This window comes from Schistocerca gregaria, unplaced genomic scaffold (assembly GCF_023897955.1).
Source record: "Schistocerca gregaria isolate iqSchGreg1 unplaced genomic scaffold, iqSchGreg1.2 ptg000582l, whole genome shotgun sequence".
NCBI lineage: Eukaryota > Metazoa > Arthropoda > Insecta > Orthoptera > Acrididae > Schistocerca > Schistocerca gregaria.
Window position 1 is genome coordinate 120,552 of NW_026061972.1, and position 19,371 is coordinate 139,922.

General features: G+C 49.0%; 35 non-coding genes across 35 annotated transcripts; all 35 read right to left on the reverse strand.

Annotated features, from left to right (window-relative positions):
• Nucleotides 1-262: 262 nt before the first annotated feature.
• Nucleotides 263-344, reverse strand: Trnas-cga (transfer RNA serine (anticodon CGA)). Its single transcript has one exon. It is a non-coding gene; the product is annotated as a tRNA-Ser (tRNA).
• A 139-nt stretch (nt 345-483) lies between these two features.
• Nucleotides 484-556, reverse strand: Trnak-uuu (transfer RNA lysine (anticodon UUU)). The gene has a single exon. It is a non-coding gene; the product is annotated as a tRNA-Lys (tRNA).
• Nucleotides 557-1,092: 536 nt separating this feature from the next.
• Nucleotides 1,093-1,165, reverse strand: Trnaf-gaa (transfer RNA phenylalanine (anticodon GAA)). The gene has a single exon. It is a non-coding gene; the product is annotated as a tRNA-Phe (tRNA).
• A 585-nt stretch (nt 1,166-1,750) lies between these two features.
• On the reverse strand, nt 1,751-1,832 carry Trnas-uga (transfer RNA serine (anticodon UGA)). Its single transcript has one exon. It is a non-coding gene; the product is annotated as a tRNA-Ser (tRNA).
• Nucleotides 1,833-2,520: 688 nt separating this feature from the next.
• Nucleotides 2,521-2,602, reverse strand: Trnas-cga (transfer RNA serine (anticodon CGA)). Its single transcript has one exon. It is a non-coding gene; the product is annotated as a tRNA-Ser (tRNA).
• Nucleotides 2,603-2,741: 139 nt separating this feature from the next.
• On the reverse strand, nt 2,742-2,814 carry Trnak-uuu (transfer RNA lysine (anticodon UUU)). The gene has a single exon. It is a non-coding gene; the product is annotated as a tRNA-Lys (tRNA).
• Nucleotides 2,815-3,350: 536 nt separating this feature from the next.
• Nucleotides 3,351-3,423, reverse strand: Trnaf-gaa (transfer RNA phenylalanine (anticodon GAA)). Its single transcript has one exon. It is a non-coding gene; the product is annotated as a tRNA-Phe (tRNA).
• Nucleotides 3,424-4,008: 585 nt separating this feature from the next.
• Nucleotides 4,009-4,090, reverse strand: Trnas-uga (transfer RNA serine (anticodon UGA)). Its single transcript has one exon. It is a non-coding gene; the product is annotated as a tRNA-Ser (tRNA).
• A 688-nt stretch (nt 4,091-4,778) lies between these two features.
• Trnas-cga (transfer RNA serine (anticodon CGA)) lies at nt 4,779-4,860 on the reverse strand. Its single transcript has one exon. It is a non-coding gene; the product is annotated as a tRNA-Ser (tRNA).
• A 139-nt stretch (nt 4,861-4,999) lies between these two features.
• Nucleotides 5,000-5,072, reverse strand: Trnak-uuu (transfer RNA lysine (anticodon UUU)). The gene has a single exon. It is a non-coding gene; the product is annotated as a tRNA-Lys (tRNA).
• A 536-nt stretch (nt 5,073-5,608) lies between these two features.
• Nucleotides 5,609-5,681, reverse strand: Trnaf-gaa (transfer RNA phenylalanine (anticodon GAA)). Its single transcript has one exon. It is a non-coding gene; the product is annotated as a tRNA-Phe (tRNA).
• Nucleotides 5,682-6,266: 585 nt separating this feature from the next.
• On the reverse strand, nt 6,267-6,348 carry Trnas-uga (transfer RNA serine (anticodon UGA)). The gene has a single exon. It is a non-coding gene; the product is annotated as a tRNA-Ser (tRNA).
• A 688-nt stretch (nt 6,349-7,036) lies between these two features.
• Trnas-cga (transfer RNA serine (anticodon CGA)) lies at nt 7,037-7,118 on the reverse strand. The gene has a single exon. It is a non-coding gene; the product is annotated as a tRNA-Ser (tRNA).
• Nucleotides 7,119-7,257: 139 nt separating this feature from the next.
• Nucleotides 7,258-7,330, reverse strand: Trnak-uuu (transfer RNA lysine (anticodon UUU)). The gene has a single exon. It is a non-coding gene; the product is annotated as a tRNA-Lys (tRNA).
• A 536-nt stretch (nt 7,331-7,866) lies between these two features.
• Trnaf-gaa (transfer RNA phenylalanine (anticodon GAA)) lies at nt 7,867-7,939 on the reverse strand. The gene has a single exon. It is a non-coding gene; the product is annotated as a tRNA-Phe (tRNA).
• A 585-nt stretch (nt 7,940-8,524) lies between these two features.
• Nucleotides 8,525-8,606, reverse strand: Trnas-uga (transfer RNA serine (anticodon UGA)). The gene has a single exon. It is a non-coding gene; the product is annotated as a tRNA-Ser (tRNA).
• Nucleotides 8,607-9,294: 688 nt separating this feature from the next.
• Nucleotides 9,295-9,376, reverse strand: Trnas-cga (transfer RNA serine (anticodon CGA)). Its single transcript has one exon. It is a non-coding gene; the product is annotated as a tRNA-Ser (tRNA).
• A 139-nt stretch (nt 9,377-9,515) lies between these two features.
• On the reverse strand, nt 9,516-9,588 carry Trnak-uuu (transfer RNA lysine (anticodon UUU)). The gene has a single exon. It is a non-coding gene; the product is annotated as a tRNA-Lys (tRNA).
• A 536-nt stretch (nt 9,589-10,124) lies between these two features.
• Nucleotides 10,125-10,197, reverse strand: Trnaf-gaa (transfer RNA phenylalanine (anticodon GAA)). Its single transcript has one exon. It is a non-coding gene; the product is annotated as a tRNA-Phe (tRNA).
• A 585-nt stretch (nt 10,198-10,782) lies between these two features.
• Trnas-uga (transfer RNA serine (anticodon UGA)) lies at nt 10,783-10,864 on the reverse strand. The gene has a single exon. It is a non-coding gene; the product is annotated as a tRNA-Ser (tRNA).
• A 688-nt stretch (nt 10,865-11,552) lies between these two features.
• Trnas-cga (transfer RNA serine (anticodon CGA)) lies at nt 11,553-11,634 on the reverse strand. Its single transcript has one exon. It is a non-coding gene; the product is annotated as a tRNA-Ser (tRNA).
• Nucleotides 11,635-11,773: 139 nt separating this feature from the next.
• Nucleotides 11,774-11,846, reverse strand: Trnak-uuu (transfer RNA lysine (anticodon UUU)). Its single transcript has one exon. It is a non-coding gene; the product is annotated as a tRNA-Lys (tRNA).
• Nucleotides 11,847-12,382: 536 nt separating this feature from the next.
• Nucleotides 12,383-12,455, reverse strand: Trnaf-gaa (transfer RNA phenylalanine (anticodon GAA)). The gene has a single exon. It is a non-coding gene; the product is annotated as a tRNA-Phe (tRNA).
• Nucleotides 12,456-13,040: 585 nt separating this feature from the next.
• Nucleotides 13,041-13,122, reverse strand: Trnas-uga (transfer RNA serine (anticodon UGA)). Its single transcript has one exon. It is a non-coding gene; the product is annotated as a tRNA-Ser (tRNA).
• A 688-nt stretch (nt 13,123-13,810) lies between these two features.
• Nucleotides 13,811-13,892, reverse strand: Trnas-cga (transfer RNA serine (anticodon CGA)). The gene has a single exon. It is a non-coding gene; the product is annotated as a tRNA-Ser (tRNA).
• Nucleotides 13,893-14,031: 139 nt separating this feature from the next.
• Trnak-uuu (transfer RNA lysine (anticodon UUU)) lies at nt 14,032-14,104 on the reverse strand. The gene has a single exon. It is a non-coding gene; the product is annotated as a tRNA-Lys (tRNA).
• A 536-nt stretch (nt 14,105-14,640) lies between these two features.
• On the reverse strand, nt 14,641-14,713 carry Trnaf-gaa (transfer RNA phenylalanine (anticodon GAA)). The gene has a single exon. It is a non-coding gene; the product is annotated as a tRNA-Phe (tRNA).
• Nucleotides 14,714-15,298: 585 nt separating this feature from the next.
• Nucleotides 15,299-15,380, reverse strand: Trnas-uga (transfer RNA serine (anticodon UGA)). Its single transcript has one exon. It is a non-coding gene; the product is annotated as a tRNA-Ser (tRNA).
• Nucleotides 15,381-16,068: 688 nt separating this feature from the next.
• On the reverse strand, nt 16,069-16,150 carry Trnas-cga (transfer RNA serine (anticodon CGA)). Its single transcript has one exon. It is a non-coding gene; the product is annotated as a tRNA-Ser (tRNA).
• Nucleotides 16,151-16,289: 139 nt separating this feature from the next.
• Trnak-uuu (transfer RNA lysine (anticodon UUU)) lies at nt 16,290-16,362 on the reverse strand. Its single transcript has one exon. It is a non-coding gene; the product is annotated as a tRNA-Lys (tRNA).
• A 536-nt stretch (nt 16,363-16,898) lies between these two features.
• Nucleotides 16,899-16,971, reverse strand: Trnaf-gaa (transfer RNA phenylalanine (anticodon GAA)). Its single transcript has one exon. It is a non-coding gene; the product is annotated as a tRNA-Phe (tRNA).
• Nucleotides 16,972-17,556: 585 nt separating this feature from the next.
• Trnas-uga (transfer RNA serine (anticodon UGA)) lies at nt 17,557-17,638 on the reverse strand. Its single transcript has one exon. It is a non-coding gene; the product is annotated as a tRNA-Ser (tRNA).
• A 688-nt stretch (nt 17,639-18,326) lies between these two features.
• On the reverse strand, nt 18,327-18,406 carry Trnas-cga (transfer RNA serine (anticodon CGA)). Its single transcript has one exon. It is a non-coding gene; the product is annotated as a tRNA-Ser (tRNA).
• Nucleotides 18,407-18,515: 109 nt separating this feature from the next.
• Trnak-uuu (transfer RNA lysine (anticodon UUU)) lies at nt 18,516-18,588 on the reverse strand. Its single transcript has one exon. It is a non-coding gene; the product is annotated as a tRNA-Lys (tRNA).
• A 536-nt stretch (nt 18,589-19,124) lies between these two features.
• Nucleotides 19,125-19,197, reverse strand: Trnaf-gaa (transfer RNA phenylalanine (anticodon GAA)). Its single transcript has one exon. It is a non-coding gene; the product is annotated as a tRNA-Phe (tRNA).
• Nucleotides 19,198-19,371: the final 174 nt, after the last annotated feature.

A 19,371-nucleotide genomic window follows, 5' to 3' on the forward strand; every position in this document is an offset into this window, starting at 1 on the left:
GAGAAATGAATGTTTGCTCTGTCCAACGCTTCCAAGCACGTCTGTGTACTCACGAACTCGGCGTCGACGCGAGAAAATGACGGCAGCGCACTCGTGGGCCTGCGACGGCTTTCTGCAGTCCCAGCGTCAGTGAGAGGTGAACCGGTAGCCACAGAAAGCAGCGGCCGCCGCGACACTCAGTACTGTAAAACGGAAATTTTCGTCTTGTTGAGGATGGCGTCACGTGTGTGAAAATATTTGCTCCTCTTTATGCAAAATCGCACGCAGCCGGTAGGATTCGAACCTACGCTCCCACAGGGAATCTGATTTCGAGTCAGACGCCTTAACTACTCGGCCACGACTGCCGTAGTTCGGGATTTTCTCCCGAAACATGCAACTGATACGGTTTAAAGCACTGTGGCGTCAGAAAACGGCGTAGCTGCATTCTTTTCCGTAGTGTTTCCACCGCTACCAGAGGAATCGCTACCAAAGTATTAAAATCTCCGCCCGAACAGGGACTTGAACCCTGGACCCTTAGGTTAAAAGCCTAATGCTCTACCGACTGGGCTATCCGGGCTCACATGACGTTAGAGATCGTCCCACGATGCACAGCTATACATTGACTCATGTCCTTCACAGTTGTGCTATCGCTGCATCGAGCTGTTACTAATTAAACGTCGCCTGAATGCTGTCTACAAACGTGTCGCGCTAAGCTCGTAGCAGACTATCTAAGAATGCTGACACACGATGCAAAAACAAACCGCAGCAGTCGTTAGGTCTCATACGTTGGAGTAGAGGAGTTACGTGTTTTGTCGACACTCACTGGGCAATTGGAAAATTCACAAGTATTTCGAATGCAATGCTTCCCACGTTTTCGCTCATTTCACGGTTCCGTTGGAGACGTTCTTTACCTCCTGACACAAAAAAGGGAACGCAGTCGGTAGGACTTTTCGTATTTTCTTACTTCTCAGGGAGTTGCCTACTGTGTTCCTCTTACGGCAAGCACTAGACAACCTGAACAGTTACAGGACAGAGTCATTTTTGTTCTCGGCTGTACTTACATCATCACAGACTCGGAGCAATTCCATTGGCATCAGCTTCAAAACAAACACTTGCCGAAACCCGGGATCGAACCAGGGACCTTTAGATCTTCAGTCTAACGCTCTCCCAACTGAGCTATTTCGGCTCACACCTATGTCTGCACAATTGCGCGTCTTCGTTAAACTTCTGAATCGCCGCCAATTTCACAGTCATCTTCGTCTGATAAGACACAGGGAGGCTGGAAGGCGAGCAGCAGATGCAGTGAAGTACCACACACATTTCTTCTGATTCCATCATCGTAAGAAGCAAACATGTCGACTCGATTCATGTAATATCGACTTCGCTGGCGCTAGAAAACCTTTGCTATATCGATGCCACGTGCAACTCGTGTGCAGAGAACGAGACACAAGAAGGAGTGAGTCTCTCCACTATGTGAGAGCCAGTATCTAGCAGAAACACACGCTAAAACATTTGACTTGCGTTAGCTCATAAATTGCTACACGTCACCGTCTGCAAGCTAAAATGGACACATCTGCACTGCCCAGAGAGGCGACACTTGCACTGACACTTGGTGGACGGCAGTGAGACGAGGAGATGAGCTGTGGCTTCTGGGAGCGACTGTAGCGCTGCACCAAAGAACACTGCACATTGCTGGAGACCCACGTGTTTAGTAGAGACGCAACTGCTAGGATGCAGCTGAACGTCCATCTTCTGAGAGCGAGAAAATTTTCGCAGTCGGCAGGACTCGAACCTACGCTCCCAGAGGGAATCTGATTTCAAGTCAGACGCCTTAACCACTCGGCCACGACTGCCGGTGGCAATAGCGACTTCCGACAAGTGAAAGTCCAACTTTAGAAGCAATCCAATGGCAGAAAGCTGCGTGGCCTAACTCTTTTCTGTAGTGTTTCCATTGCCAGCACATTAGCCGTTACGAAATTGTATTAATTTTCGCCTAGACATGGCCTTGAACCCAACACCCTTTGGTTGAAAATCAAACGCTCTACCGACTGAGCTATCGTACAGCTGCGTTGCGTGCGAGTGATTCGCATGACGTAATTACTGGCTTGTGGCTCCAATGGCGACTTCACCGACTTCCCACTGACGCACCGCTGACGCTAGTTTACTGTCGTCTTAAGTGGTCGACATACTTGCAAGTAGCTGCGACATCTTAAGAAAAGAAACGCTGCACCATTGCTTTTGCCGCACTCGAATGACTGAATTGCGATTCTTAAAAAAGAGAGAAATGAATGTTTGCTCTGTCCAACGCTTCCAAGCACGTCTGTGTACTCACGAACTCGGCGTCGACGCGAGAAAATGACGGCAGCGCACTCGTGGGCCTGCGACGGCTTTCTGCAGTCCCAGCGTCAGTGAGAGGTGAACCGGTAGCCACAGAAAGCAGCGGCCGCCGCGACACTCAGTACTGTAAAACGGAAATTTTCGTCTTGTTGAGGATGGCGTCACGTGTGTGAAAATATTTGCTCCTCTTTATGCAAAATCGCACGCAGCCGGTAGGATTCGAACCTACGCTCCCACAGGGAATCTGATTTCGAGTCAGACGCCTTAACTACTCGGCCACGACTGCCGTAGTTCGGGATTTTCTCCCGAAACATGCAACTGATACGGTTTAAAGCACTGTGGCGTCAGAAAACGGCGTAGCTGCATTCTTTTCCGTAGTGTTTCCACCGCTACCAGAGGAATCGCTACCAAAGTATTAAAATCTCCGCCCGAACAGGGACTTGAACCCTGGACCCTTAGGTTAAAAGCCTAATGCTCTACCGACTGGGCTATCCGGGCTCACATGACGTTAGAGATCGTCCCACGATGCACAGCTATACATTGACTCATGTCCTTCACAGTTGTGCTATCGCTGCATCGAGCTGTTACTAATTAAACGTCGCCTGAATGCTGTCTACAAACGTGTCGCGCTAAGCTCGTAGCAGACTATCTAAGAATGCTGACACACGATGCAAAAACAAACCGCAGCAGTCGTTAGGTCTCATACGTTGGAGTAGAGGAGTTACGTGTTTTGTCGACACTCACTGGGCAATTGGAAAATTCACAAGTATTTCGAATGCAATGCTTCCCACGTTTTCGCTCATTTCACGGTTCCGTTGGAGACGTTCTTTACCTCCTGACACAAAAAAGGGAACGCAGTCGGTAGGACTTTTCGTATTTTCTTACTTCTCAGGGAGTTGCCTACTGTGTTCCTCTTACGGCAAGCACTAGACAACCTGAACAGTTACAGGACAGAGTCATTTTTGTTCTCGGCTGTACTTACATCATCACAGACTCGGAGCAATTCCATTGGCATCAGCTTCAAAACAAACACTTGCCGAAACCCGGGATCGAACCAGGGACCTTTAGATCTTCAGTCTAACGCTCTCCCAACTGAGCTATTTCGGCTCACACCTATGTCTGCACAATTGCGCGTCTTCGTTAAACTTCTGAATCGCCGCCAATTTCACAGTCATCTTCGTCTGATAAGACACAGGGAGGCTGGAAGGCGAGCAGCAGATGCAGTGAAGTACCACACACATTTCTTCTGATTCCATCATCGTAAGAAGCAAACATGTCGACTCGATTCATGTAATATCGACTTCGCTGGCGCTAGAAAACCTTTGCTATATCGATGCCACGTGCAACTCGTGTGCAGAGAACGAGACACAAGAAGGAGTGAGTCTCTCCACTATGTGAGAGCCAGTATCTAGCAGAAACACACGCTAAAACATTTGACTTGCGTTAGCTCATAAATTGCTACACGTCACCGTCTGCAAGCTAAAATGGACACATCTGCACTGCCCAGAGAGGCGACACTTGCACTGACACTTGGTGGACGGCAGTGAGACGAGGAGATGAGCTGTGGCTTCTGGGAGCGACTGTAGCGCTGCACCAAAGAACACTGCACATTGCTGGAGACCCACGTGTTTAGTAGAGACGCAACTGCTAGGATGCAGCTGAACGTCCATCTTCTGAGAGCGAGAAAATTTTCGCAGTCGGCAGGACTCGAACCTACGCTCCCAGAGGGAATCTGATTTCAAGTCAGACGCCTTAACCACTCGGCCACGACTGCCGGTGGCAATAGCGACTTCCGACAAGTGAAAGTCCAACTTTAGAAGCAATCCAATGGCAGAAAGCTGCGTGGCCTAACTCTTTTCTGTAGTGTTTCCATTGCCAGCACATTAGCCGTTACGAAATTGTATTAATTTTCGCCTAGACATGGCCTTGAACCCAACACCCTTTGGTTGAAAATCAAACGCTCTACCGACTGAGCTATCGTACAGCTGCGTTGCGTGCGAGTGATTCGCATGACGTAATTACTGGCTTGTGGCTCCAATGGCGACTTCACCGACTTCCCACTGACGCACCGCTGACGCTAGTTTACTGTCGTCTTAAGTGGTCGACATACTTGCAAGTAGCTGCGACATCTTAAGAAAAGAAACGCTGCACCATTGCTTTTGCCGCACTCGAATGACTGAATTGCGATTCTTAAAAAAGAGAGAAATGAATGTTTGCTCTGTCCAACGCTTCCAAGCACGTCTGTGTACTCACGAACTCGGCGTCGACGCGAGAAAATGACGGCAGCGCACTCGTGGGCCTGCGACGGCTTTCTGCAGTCCCAGCGTCAGTGAGAGGTGAACCGGTAGCCACAGAAAGCAGCGGCCGCCGCGACACTCAGTACTGTAAAACGGAAATTTTCGTCTTGTTGAGGATGGCGTCACGTGTGTGAAAATATTTGCTCCTCTTTATGCAAAATCGCACGCAGCCGGTAGGATTCGAACCTACGCTCCCACAGGGAATCTGATTTCGAGTCAGACGCCTTAACTACTCGGCCACGACTGCCGTAGTTCGGGATTTTCTCCCGAAACATGCAACTGATACGGTTTAAAGCACTGTGGCGTCAGAAAACGGCGTAGCTGCATTCTTTTCCGTAGTGTTTCCACCGCTACCAGAGGAATCGCTACCAAAGTATTAAAATCTCCGCCCGAACAGGGACTTGAACCCTGGACCCTTAGGTTAAAAGCCTAATGCTCTACCGACTGAGCTATCCGGGCTCACATGACGTTAGAGATCGTCCCACGATGCACAGCTATACATTGACTCATGTCCTTCACAGTTGTGCTATCGCTGCATCGAGCTGTTACTAATTAAACGTCGCCTGAATGCTGTCTACAAACGTGTCACGCTAAGCTCGTAGCAGACTATCTAAGAATGCTGACACACGATGCAAAAACAAACCGCAGCAGTCGTTAGGTCTCATACGTTGGAGTAGAGGAGTTACGTGTTTTGTCGACACTCACTGGGCAATTGGAAAATTCACAAGTATTTCGAATGCAATGCTTCCCACGTTTTCGCTCATTTCACGGTTCCGTTGGAGACGTTCTTTACCTCCTGACACAAAAAAGGGAACGCAGTCGGTAGGACTTTTCGTATTTTCTTACTTCTCAGGGAGTTGCCTACTGTGTTCCTCTTACGGCAAGCACTAGACAACCTGAACAGTTACAGGACAGAGTCATTTTTGTTCTCGGCTGTACTTACATCATCACAGACTCGGAGCAATTCCATTGGCATCAGCTTCAAAACAAACACTTGCCGAAACCCGGGATCGAACCAGGGACCTTTAGATCTTCAGTCTAACGCTCTCCCAACTGAGCTATTTCGGCTCACACCTATGTCTGCACAATTGCGCGTCTTCGTTAAACTTCTGAATCGCCGCCAATTTCACAGTCATCTTCGTCTGATAAGACACAGGGAGGCTGGAAGGCGAGCAGCAGATGCAGTGAAGTACCACACACATTTCTTCTGATTCCATCATCGTAAGAAGCAAACATGTCGACTCGATTCATGTAATATCGACTTCGCTGGCGCTAGAAAACCTTTGCTATATCGATGCCACGTGCAACTCGTGTGCAGAGAACGAGACACAAGAAGGAGTGAGTCTCTCCACTATGTGAGAGCCAGTATCTAGCAGAAACACACGCTAAAACATTTGACTTGCGTTAGCTCATAAATTGCTACACGTCACCGTCTGCAAGCTAAAATGGACACATCTGCACTGCCCAGAGAGGCGACACTTGCACTGACACTTGGTGGACGGCAGTGAGACGAGGAGATGAGCTGTGGCTTCTGGGAGCGACTGTAGCGCTGCACCAAAGAACACTGCACATTGCTGGAGACCCACGTGTTTAGTAGAGACGCAACTGCTAGGATGCAGCTGAACGTCCATCTTCTGAGAGCGAGAAAATTTTCGCAGTCGGCAGGACTCGAAGCTACGCTCCCAGAGGGAATCTGATTTCAAGTCAGACGCCTTAACCACTCGGCCACGACTGCCGGTGGCAATAGCGTCTTCCGACAAGTGAAAGTCCAACTTTAGAAGCAATCCAATGGCAGAAAGCTGCGTGGCCTAACTCTTTTCTGTAGTGTTTCCATTGCCAGCACATTAGCCGTTACGAAATTGTATTAATTTTCGCCTAGACATGGCCTTGAACCCAACACCCTTTGGTTGAAAATCAAACGCTCTACCGACTGAGCTATCGTACAGCTGCGTTGCGTGCGAGTGATTCGCATGACGTAATTACTGGCTTGTGGCTCCAATGGCGACTTCACCGACTTCCCACTGACGCACCGCTGACGCTAGTTTACTGTCGTCTTAAGTGGTCGACATACTTGCAAGTAGCTGCGACATCTTAAGAAAAGAAACGCTGCACCATTGCTTTTGCCGCACTCGAATGACTGAATTGCGATTCTTAAAAAAGAGAGAAATGAATGTTTGCTCTGTCCAACGCTTCCAAGCACGTCTGTGTACTCACGAACTCGGCGTCGACGCGAGAAAATGACGGCAGCGCACTCGTGGGCCTGCGACGGCTTTCTGCAGTCCCAGCGTCAGTGAGAGGTGAACCGGTAGCCACAGAAAGCAGCGGCCGCCGCGACACTCAGTACTGTAAAACGGAAATTTTCGTCTTGTTGAGGATGGCGTCACGTGTGTGAAAATATTTGCTCCTCTTTATGCAAAATCGCACGCAGCCGGTAGGATTCGAACCTACGCTCCCACAGGGAATCTGATTTCGAGTCAGACGCCTTAACTACTCGGCCACGACTGCCGTAGTTCGGGATTTTCTCCCGAAACATGCAACTGATACGGTTTAAAGCACTGTGGCGTCAGAAAACGGCGTAGCTGCATTCTTTTCCGTAGTGTTTCCACCGCTACCAGAGGAATCGCTACCAAAGTATTAAAATCTCCGCCCGAACAGGGACTTGAACCCTGGACCCTTAGGTTAAAAGCCTAATGCTCTACCGACTGGGCTATCCGGGCTCACATGACGTTAGAGATCGTCCCACGATGCACAGCTATACATTGACTCATGTCCTTCACAGTTGTGCTATCGCTGCATCGAGCTGTTACTAATTAAACGTCGCCTGAATGCTGTCTACAAACGTGTCGCGCTAAGCTCGTAGCAGACTATCTAAGAATGCTGACACACGATGCAAAAACAAACCGCAGCAGTCGTTAGGTCTCATACGTTGGAGTAGAGGAGTTACGTGTTTTGTCGACACTCACTGGGCAATTGGAAAATTCACAAGTATTTCGAATGCAATGCTTCCCACGTTTTCGCTCATTTCACGGTTCCGTTGGAGACGTTCTTTACCTCCTGACACAAAAAAGGGAACGCAGTCGGTAGGACTTTTCGTATTTTCTTACTTCTCAGGGAGTTGCCTACTGTGTTCCTCTTACGGCAAGCACTAGACAACCTGAACAGTTACAGGACAGAGTCATTTTTGTTCTCGGCTGTACTTACATCATCACAGACTCGGAGCAATTCCATTGGCATCAGCTTCAAAACAAACACTTGCCGAAACCCGGGATCGAACCAGGGACCTTTAGATCTTCAGTCTAACGCTCTCCCAACTGAGCTATTTCGGCTCACACCTATGTCTGCACAATTGCGCGTCTTCGTTAAACTTCTGAATCGCCGCCAATTTCACAGTCATCTTCGTCTGATAAGACACAGGGAGGCTGGAAGGCGAGCAGCAGATGCAGTGAAGTACCACACACATTTCTTCTGATTCCATCATCGTAAGAAGCAAACATGTCGACTCGATTCATGTAATATCGACTTCGCTGGCGCTAGAAAACCTTTGCTATATCGATGCCACGTGCAACTCGTGTGCAGAGAACGAGACACAAGAAGGAGTGAGTCTCTCCACTATGTGAGAGCCAGTATCTAGCAGAAACACACGCTAAAACATTTGACTTGCGTTAGCTCATAAATTGCTACACGTCACCGTCTGCAAGCTAAAATGGACACATCTGCACTGCCCAGAGAGGCGACACTTGCACTGACACTTGGTGGACGGCAGTGAGACGAGGAGATGAGCTGTGGCTTCTGGGAGCGACTGTAGCGCTGCACCAAAGAACACTGCACATTGCTGGAGACCCACGTGTTTAGTAGAGACGCAACTGCTAGGATGCAGCTGAACGTCCATCTTCTGAGAGCGAGAAAATTTTCGCAGTCGGCAGGACTCGAAGCTACGCTCCCAGAGGGAATCTGATTTCAAGTCAGACGCCTTAACCACTCGGCCACGACTGCCGGTGGCAATAGCGTCTTCCGACAAGTGAAAGTCCAACTTTAGAAGCAATCCAATGGCAGAAAGCTGCGTGGCCTAACTCTTTTCTGTAGTGTTTCCATTGCCAGCACATTAGCCGTTACGAAATTGTATTAATTTTCGCCTAGACATGGCCTTGAACCCAACACCCTTTGGTTGAAAATCAAACGCTCTACCGACTGAGCTATCGTACAGCTGCGTTGCGTGCGAGTGATTCGCATGACGTAATTACTGGCTTGTGGCTCCAATGGCGACTTCACCGACTTCCCACTGACGCACCGCTGACGCTAGTTTACTGTCGTCTTAAGTGGTCGACATACTTGCAAGTAGCTGCGACATCTTAAGAAAAGAAACGCTGCACCATTGCTTTTGCCGCACTCGAATGACTGAATTGCGATTCTTAAAAAAGAGAGAAATGAATGTTTGCTCTGTCCAACGCTTCCAAGCACGTCTGTGTACTCACGAACTCGGCGTCGACGCGAGAAAATGACGGCAGCGCACTCGTGGGCCTGCGACGGCTTTCTGCAGTCCCAGCGTCAGTGAGAGGTGAACCGGTAGCCACAGAAAGCAGCGGCCGCCGCGACACTCAGTACTGTAAAACGGAAATTTTCGTCTTGTTGAGGATGGCGTCACGTGTGTGAAAATATTTGCTCCTCTTTATGCAAAATCGCACGCAGCCGGTAGGATTCGAACCTACGCTCCCACAGGGAATCTGATTTCGAGTCAGACGCCTTAACTACTCGGCCACGACTGCCGTAGTTCGGGATTTTCTCCCGAAACATGCAACTGATACGGTTTAAAGCACTGTGGCGTCAGAAAACGGCGTAGCTGCATTCTTTTCCGTAGTGTTTCCAACGCTACCAGAGGAATCGCTACCAAAGTATTAAAATCTCCGCCCGAACAGGGACTTGAACCCTGGACCCTTAGGTTAAAAGCCTAATGCTCTACCGACTGAGCTATCCGGGCTCACATGACGTTAGAGATCGTCCCACGATGCACAGCTATACATTGACTCATGTCCTTCACAGTTGTGCTATCGCTGCATCGAGCTGTTACTAATTAAACGTCGCCTGAATGCTGTCTACAAACGTGTCGCGCTAAGCTCGTAGCAGACTATCTAAGAATGCTGACACACGATGCAAAAACAAACCGCAGCAGTCGTTAGGTCTCATACGTTGGAGTAGAGGAGTTACGTGTTTTGTCGACACTCACTGGGCAATTGGAAAATTCACAAGTATTTCGAATGCAATGCTTCCCACGTTTTCGCTCATTTCACGGTTCCGTTGGAGACGTTCTTTACCTCCTGACACAAAAAAGGGAACGCAGTCGGTAGGACTTTTCGTATTTTCTTACTTCTCAGGGAGTTGCCTACTGTGTTCCTCTTACGGCAAGCACTAGACAACCTGAACAGTTACAGGACAGAGTCATTTTTGTTCTCGGCTGTACTTACATCATCACAGACTCGGAGCAATTCCATTGGCATCAGCTTCAAAACAAACACTTGCCGAAACCCGGGATCGAACCAGGGACCTTTAGATCTTCAGTCTAACGCTCTCCCAACTGAGCTATTTCGGCTCACACCTATGTCTGCACAATTGCGCGTCTTCGTTAAACTTCTGAATCGCCGCCAATTTCACAGTCATCTTCGTCTGATAAGACACAGGGAGGCTGGAAGGCGAGCAGCAGATGCAGTGAAGTACCACACACATTTCTTCTGATTCCATCATCGTAAGAAGCAAACATGTCGACTCGATTCATGTAATATCGACTTCGCTGGCGCTAGAAAACCTTTGCTATATCGATGCCACGTGCAACTCGTGTGCAGAGAACGAGACACAAGAAGGAGTGAGTCTCTCCACTATGTGAGAGCCAGTATCTAGCAGAAACACACGCTAAAACATTTGACTTGCGTTAGCTCATAAATTGCTACACGTCACCGTCTGCAAGCTAAAATGGACACATCTGCACTGCCCAGAGAGGCGACACTTGCACTGACACTTGGTGGACGGCAGTGAGACGAGGAGATGAGCTGTGGCTTCTGGGAGCGACTGTAGCGCTGCACCAAAGAACACTGCACATTGCTGGAGACCCACGTGTTTAGTAGAGACGCAACTGCTAGGATGCAGCTGAACGTCCATCTTCTGAGAGCGAGAAAATTTTCGCAGTCGGCAGGACTCGAAGCTACGCTCCCAGAGGGAATCTGATTTCAAGTCAGACGCCTTAACCACTCGGCCACGACTGCCGGTGGCAATAGCGTCTTCCGACAAGTGAAAGTCCAACTTTAGAAGCAATCCAATGGCAGAAAGCTGCGTGGCCTAACTCTTTTCTGTAGTGTTTCCATTGCCAGCACATTAGCCGTTACGAAATTGTATTAATTTTCGCCTAGACATGGCCTTGAACCCAACACCCTTTGGTTGAAAATCAAACGCTCTACCGACTGAGCTATCGTACAGCTGCGTTGCGTGCGAGTGATTCGCATGACGTAATTACTGGCTTGTGGCTCCAATGGCGACTTCACCGACTTCCCACTGACGCACCGCTGACGCTAGTTTACTGTCGTCTTAAGTGGTCGACATACTTGCAAGTAGCTGCGACATCTTAAGAAAAGAAACGCTGCACCATTGCTTTTGCCGCACTCGAATGACTGAATTGCGATTCTTAAAAAAGAGAGAAATGAATGTTTGCTCTGTCCAACGCTTCCAAGCACGTCTGTGTACTCACGAACTCGGCGTCGACGCGAGAAAATGACGGCAGCGCACTCGTGGGCCTGCGACGGCTTTCTGCAGTCCCAGCGTCAGTGAGAGGTGAACCGGTAGCCACAGAAAGCAGCGGCCGCCGCGACACTCAGTACTGTAAAACGGAAATTTTCGTCTTGTTGAGGATGGCGTCACGTGTGTGAAAATATTTGCTCCTCTTTATGCAAAATCGCACGCAGCCGGTAGGATTCGAACCTACGCTCCCACAGGGAATCTGATTTCGAGTCAGACGCCTTAACTACTCGGCCACGACTGCCGTAGTTCGGGATTTTCTCCCGAAACATGCAACTGATACGGTTTAAAGCACTGTGGCGTCAGAAAACGGCGTAGCTGCATTCTTTTCCGTAGTGTTTCCACCGCTACCAGAGGAATCGCTACCAAAGTATTAAAATCTCCGCCCGAACAGGGACTTGAACCCTGGACCCTTAGGTTAAAAGCCTAATGCTCTACCGACTGAGCTATCCGGGCTCACATGACGTTAGAGATCGTCCCACGATGCACAGCTATACATTGACTCATGTCCTTCACAGTTGTGCTATCGCTGCATCGAGCTGTTACTAATTAAACGTCGCCTGAATGCTGTCTACAAACGTGTCGCGCTAAGCTCGTAGCAGACTATCTAAGAATGCTGACACACGATGCAAAAACAAACCGCAGCAGTCGTTAGGTCTCATACGTTGGAGTAGAGGAGTTACGTGTTTTGTCGACACTCACTGGGCAATTGGAAAATTCACAAGTATTTCGAATGCAATGCTTCCCACGTTTTCGCTCATTTCACGGTTCCGTTGGAGACGTTCTTTACCTCCTGACACAAAAAAGGGAACGCAGTCGGTAGGACTTTTCGTATTTTCTTACTTCTCAGGGAGTTGCCTACTGTGTTCCTCTTACGGCAAGCACTAGACAACCTGAACAGTTACAGGACAGAGTCATTTTTGTTCTCGGCTGTACTTACATCATCACAGACTCGGAGCAATTCCATTGGCATCAGCTTCAAAACAAACACTTGCCGAAACCCGGGATCGAACCAGGGACCTTTAGATCTTCAGTCTAACGCTCTCCCAACTGAGCTATTTCGGCTCACACCTATGTCTGCACAATTGCGCGTCTTCGTTAAACTTCTGAATCGCCGCCAATTTCACAGTCATCTTCGTCTGATAAGACACAGGGAGGCTGGAAGGCGAGCAGCAGATGCAGTGAAGTACCACACACATTTCTTCTGATTCCATCATCGTAAGAAGCAAACATGTCGACTCGATTCATGTAATATCGACTTCGCTGGCGCTAGAAAACCTTTGCTATATCGATGCCACGTGCAACTCGTGTGCAGAGAACGAGACACAAGAAGGAGTGAGTCTCTCCACTATGTGAGAGCCAGTATCTAGCAGAAACACACGCTAAAACATTTGACTTGCGTTAGCTCATAAATTGCTACACGTCACCGTCTGCAAGCTAAAATGGACACATCTGCACTGCCCAGAGAGGCGACACTTGCACTGACACTTGGTGGACGGCAGTGAGACGAGGAGATGAGCTGTGGCTTCTGGGAGCGACTGTAGCGCTGCACCAAAGAACACTGCACATTGCTGGAGACCCACGTGTTTAGTAGAGACGCAACTGCTAGGATGCAGCTGAACGTCCATCTTCTGAGAGCGAGAAAATTTTCGCAGCCGGCAGGACTCGAAGCTACGCTCCCAGAGGGAATCTGATTTCAAGTCAGACGCCTTAACCACTCGGCCACGACTGCCGGTGGCAATAGCGTCTTCCGACAAGTGAAAGTCCAACTTTAGAAGCAATCCAATGGCAGAAAGCTGCGTGGCCTAACTCTTTTCTGTAGTGTTTCCATTGCCAGCACATTAGCCGTTACGAAATTGTATTAATTTTCGCCTAGACATGGCCTTGAACCCAACACCCTTTGGTTGAAAATCAAACGCTCTACCGACTGAGCTATCGTACAGCTGCGTTGCGTGCGAGTGATTCGCATGACGTAATTACTGGCTTGTGGCTCCAATGGCGACTTCACCGACTTCCCACTGACGCACCGCTGACGCTAGTTTACTGTCGTCTTAAGTGGTCGACATACTTGCAAGTAGCTGCGACATCTTAAGAAAAGAAACGCTGCACCATTGCTTTTGCCGCACTCGAATGACTGAATTGCGATTCTTAAAAAAGAGAGAAATGAATGTTTGCTCTGTCCAACGCTTCCAAGCACGTCTGTGTACTCACGAACTCGGCGTCGACGCGAGAAAATGACGGCAGCGCACTCGTGGGCCTGCGACGGCTTTCTGCAGTCCCAGCGTCAGTGAGAGGTGAACCGGTAGCCACAGAAAGCAGCGGCCGCCGCGACACTCAGTACTGTAAAACGGAAATTTTCGTCTTGTTGAGGATGGCGTCACGTGTGTGAAAATATTTGCTCCTCTTTATGCAAAATCGCACGCAGCCGGTAGGATTCGAACCTACGCTCCCACAGGGAATCTGATTTCGAGTCAGACGCCTTAACTACTCGGCCACGACTGCCGTAGTTCGGGACTTTCTCCCGAAACATGCAACTGATACGGTTTAAAGCACTGTGGCGTCAGAAAACGGCGTAGCTGCATTCTTTTCCGTAGTGTTTCCACCGCTACCAGAGGAATCGCTACCAAAGTATTAAAATCTCCGCCCGAACAGGGACTTGAACCCTGGACCCTTAGGTTAAAAGCCTAATGCTCTACCGACTGAGCTATCCGGGCTCACATGACGTTAGAGATCGTCCCACGATGCACAGCTATACATTGACTCATGTCCTTCACAGTTGTGCTATCGCTGCATCGAGCTGTTACTAATTAAACGTCGCCTGAATGCTGTCTACAAACGTGTCGCGCTAAGCTCGTAGCAGACTATCTAAGAATGCTGACACACGATGCAAAAACAAACCGCAGCAGTCGTTAGGTCTCATACGTTGGAGTAGAGGAGTTACGTGTTTTGTCGACACTCACTGGGCAATTGGAAAATTCACAAGTATTTCGAATGCAATGCTTCCCACGTTTTCGCTCATTTCACGGTTCCGTTGGAGACGTTCTTTACCTCCTGACACAAAAAAGGGAACGCAGTCGGTAGGACTTTTCGTATTTTCTTACTTCTCAGGGAGTTGCCTACTGTGTTCCTCTTACGGCAAGCACTAGACAACCTGAACAGTTACAGGACAGAGTCATTTTTGTTCTCGGCTGTACTTACATCATCACAGACTCGGAGCAATTCCATTGGCATCAGCTTCAAAACAAACACTTGCCGAAACCCGGGATCGAACCAGGGACCTTTAGATCTTCAGTCTAACGCTCTCCCAACTGAGCTATTTCGGCTCACACCTATGTCTGCACAATTGCGCGTCTTCGTTAAACTTCTGAATCGCCGCCAATTTCACAGTCATCTTCGTCTGATAAGACACAGGGAGGCTGGAAGGCGAGCAGCAGATGCAGTGAAGTACCACACACATTTCTTCTGATTCCATCATCGTAAGAAGCAAACATGTCGACTCGATTCATGTAATATCGACTTCGCTGGCGCTAGAAAACCTTTGCTATATCGATGCCACGTGCAACTCGTGTGCAGAGAACGAGACACAAGAAGGAGTGAGTCTCTCCACTATGTGAGAGCCAGTATCTAGCAGAAACACACGCTAAAACATTTGACTTGCGTTAGCTCATAAATTGCTACACGTCACCGTCTGCAAGCTAAAATGGACACATCTGCACTGCCCAGAGAGGCGACACTTGCACTGACACTTGGTGGACGGCAGTGAGACGAGGAGATGAGCTGTGGCTTCTGGGAGCGACTGTAGCGCTGCACCAAAGAACACTGCACATTGCTGGAGACCCACGTGTTTAGTAGAGACGCAACTGCTAGGATGCAGCTGAACGTCCATCTTCTGAGAGCGAGAAAATTTTCGCAGTCGGCAGGACTCGAACCTACGCTCCCAGAGGGAATCTGATTTCAAGTCAGACGCCTTAACCACTCGGCCACGACTGCCGGTGGCAATAGCGTCTTCCGACAAGTGAAAGTCCAACTTTAGAAGCAATCCAATGGCAGAAAGCTGCGTGGCCTAACTCTTTTCTGTAGTGTTTCCATTGCCAGCACATTAGCCGTTACGAAATTGTATTAATTTTCGCCTAGACATGGCCTTGAACCCAACACCCTTTGGTTGAAAATCAAACGCTCTACCGACTGAGCTATCGTACAGCTGCGTTGCGTGCGAGTGATTCGCATGACGTAATTACTGGCTTGTGGCTCCAATGGCGACTTCACCGACTTCCCACTGACGCACCGCTGACGCTAGTTTACTGTCGTCTTAAGTGGTCGACATACTTGCAAGTAGCTGCGACATCTTAAGAAAAGAAACGCTGCACCATTGCTTTTGCCGCACTCGAATGACTGAATTGCGATTCTTAAAAAAGAGAGAAATGAATGTTTGCTCTGTCCAACGCTTCCAAGCACGTCTGTGTACTCACGAACTCGGCGTCGACGCGAGAAAATGACGGCAGCGCACTCGTGGGCCTGCGACGGCTTTCTGCAGTCCCAGCGTCAGTGAGAGGTGAACCGGTAGCCACAGAAAGCAGCGGCCGCCGCGACACTCAGTACTGTAAAACGGAAATTTTCGTCTTGTTGAGGATGGCGTCACGTGTGTGAAAATATTTGCTCCTCTTTATGCAAAATCGCACGCAGCCGGTAGGATTCGAACCTACGCTCCCACAGGGAATCTGATTTCGAGTCAGACGCCTTAACTACTCGGCCACGACTGCCGTAGTTCGGGATTTTCTCCCGAAACATGCAACTGATACGGTTTAAAGCACTGTGGCGTCAGAAAACGGCGTAGCTGCATTCTTTTCCGTAGTGTTTCCACCGCTACCAGAGGAATCGCTACCAAAGTATTAAAATCTCCGCCCGAACAGGGACTTGAACCCTGGACCCTTAGGTTAAAAGCCTAATGCTCTACCGACTGAGCTATCCGGGCTCACATGACGTTAGAGATCGTCCCACGATGCACAGCTATACATTGACTCATGTCCTTCACAGTTGTGCTATCGCTGCATCGAGCTGTTACTAATTAAACGTCGCCTGAATGCTGTCTACAAACGTGTCGCGCTAAGCTCGTAGCAGACTATCTAAGAATGCTGACACACGATGCAAAAACAAACCGCAGCAGTCGTTAGGTCTCATACGTTGGAGTAGAGGAGTTACGTGTTTTGTCGACACTCACTGGGCAATTGGAAAATTCACAAGTATTTCGAATGCAATGCTTCCCACGTTTTCGCTCATTTCACGGTTCCGTTGGAGACGTTCTTTACCTCCTGACACAAAAAAGGGAACGCAGTCGGTAGGACTTTTCGTATTTTCTTACTTCTCAGGGAGTTGCCTACTGTGTTCCTCTTACGGCAAGCACTAGACAACCTGAACAGTTACAGGACAGAGTCATTTTTGTTCTCGGCTGTACTTACATCATCACAGACTCGGAGCAATTCCATTGGCATCAGCTTCAAAACAAACACTTGCCGAAACCCGGGATCGAACCAGGGACCTTTAGATCTTCAGTCTAACGCTCTCCCAACTGAGCTATTTCGGCTCACACCTATGTCTGCACAATTGCGCGTCTTCGTTAAACTTCTGAATCGCCGCCAATTTCACAGTCATCTTCGTCTGATAAGACACAGGGAGGCTGGAAGGCGAGCAGCAGATGCAGTGAAGTACCACACACATTTCTTCTGATTCCATCATCGTAAGAAGCAAACATGTCGACTCGATTCATGTAATATCGACTTCGCTGGCGCTAGAAAACCTTTGCTATATCGATGCCACGTGCAACTCGTGTGCAGAGAACGAGACACAAGAAGGAGTGAGTCTCTCCACTATGTGAGAGCCAGTATCTAGCAGAAACACACGCTAAAACATTTGACCTGCGTTAGCTCATAAATTGCTACACGTCACCGTCTGCAAGCTAAAATGGACACATCTGCACTGCCCAGAGAGGCGACACTTGCACTGACACTTGGTGGACGGCAGTGAGACGAGGAGATGAGCTGTGGCTTCTGGGAGCGACTGTAGCGCTGCACCAAAGAACACTGCACATTGCTGGAGACCCACGTGTTTAGTAGAGACGCAACTGCTAGGATGCAGCTGAACGTCCATCTTCTGAGAGCGAGAAAATTTTCGCAGTCGGCAGGACTCGAACCTACGCTCCCAGAGGGAATCTGATTTCAAGTCAGACGCCTTAACCACTCGGCCACGACTGCCGGTGGCAATAGCGTCTTCCGACAAGTGAAAGTCCAACTTTAGAAGCAATCCAATGGCAGAAAGCTGCGTGGCCTAACTCTTTTCTGTAGTGTTTCCATTGCCAGCACATTAGCCGTTACGAAATTGTATTAATTTTCGCCTAGACATGGCCTTGAACCCAACACCCTTTGGTTGAAAATCAAACGCTCTACCGACTGAGCTATCGTACAGCTGCGTTGCGTGCGAGTGATTCGCATGACGTAATTACTGGCTTGTGGCTCCAATGGCGACTTCACCGACTTCCCACTGACGCACCGCTGACGCTAGTTTACTGTCGTCTTAAGTGGTCGACATACTTGCAAGTAGCTGCGACATCTTAAGAAAAGAAACGCTGCACCATTGCTTTTGCCGCACTCGAATGACTGAATTGCGATTCTTAAAAAAGAGAGAAATGAATGTTTGCTCTGTCCAACGCTTCCAAGCACGTCTGTGTACTCACGAACTCGGCGTCGACGCGAGAAAATGACGGCAGCGCACTCGTGGGCCTGCGACGGCTTTCTGCAGTCCCAGCGTCAGTGAGAGGTGAACCGGTAGCCACAGAAAGCAGCGGCCGCCGCGACACTCAGTACTGTAAAACGGAAATTTTCGTCTTGTTGAGGATGGCGTCACGTGTGTGAAAATATTTGCTCCTCTTTATGCAAAATCGCACGCAGCCGGTAGGATTCGAACCTACGCTCCCACAGGGAATCTGATTTCGAGTCAGACGCCTTAACTACTCGGCCACATGCAACTGATACGGTTTAAAGCACTGTGGCGTCAGAAAACGGCGTAGCTGCATTCTTTTCCGTAGTGTTTCCACCGCTACCAGAGGAATCGCTACCAAAGTATTAAAATCTCCGCCCGAACAGGGACTTGAACCCTGGACCTTTAGGTTAAAAGCCTAATGCTCTACCGACTGAGCTATCCGGGCTCACATGACGTTAGAGATCGTCCCACGATGCACAGCTATACATTGACTCATGTCCTTCACAGTTGTGCTATCGCTGCATCGAGCTGTTACTAATTAAACGTCGCCTGAATGCTGTCTACAAACGTGTCGCGCTAAGCTCGTAGCAGACTATCTAAGAATGCTGACACACGATGCAAAAACAAACCGCAGCAGTCGTTAGGTCTCATACGTTGGAGTAGAGGAGTTACGTGTTTTGTCGACACTCACTGGGCAATTGGAAAATTCACAAGTATTTCGAATGCAATGCTTCCCACGTTTTCGCTCATTTCACGGTTCCGTTGGAGACGTTCTTTACCTCCTGACACAAAAAAGGGAACGCAGTCGGTAGGACTTTTCGTATTTTCTTACTTCTCAGGGAGTTGCCTACTGTGTTCCTCTTACGGCAAGCACTAGACAACCTGAACAGTTACAGGACAGAGTCATTTTTGTTCTCGGCTGTACTTACATCATCACAGACTCGGAGCAATTCCATTGGCATCAGCTTCAAAACAAACACTTGCCGAAACCCGGGATCGAACCAGGGACCTTTAGATCTTCAGTCTAACGCTCTCCCAACTGAGCTATTTCGGCTCACACCTATGTCTGCACAATTGCGCGTCTTCGTTAAACTTCTGAATCGCCGCCAATTTCACAGTCATCTTCGTCTGATAAGACACAGGGAGGCTGGAAGGCGAGCAGCAGATGCAGTGAAGTACCACACACATTTCTTCTGATTCCATCATCGTAAGAAGCAAACATGTCGAC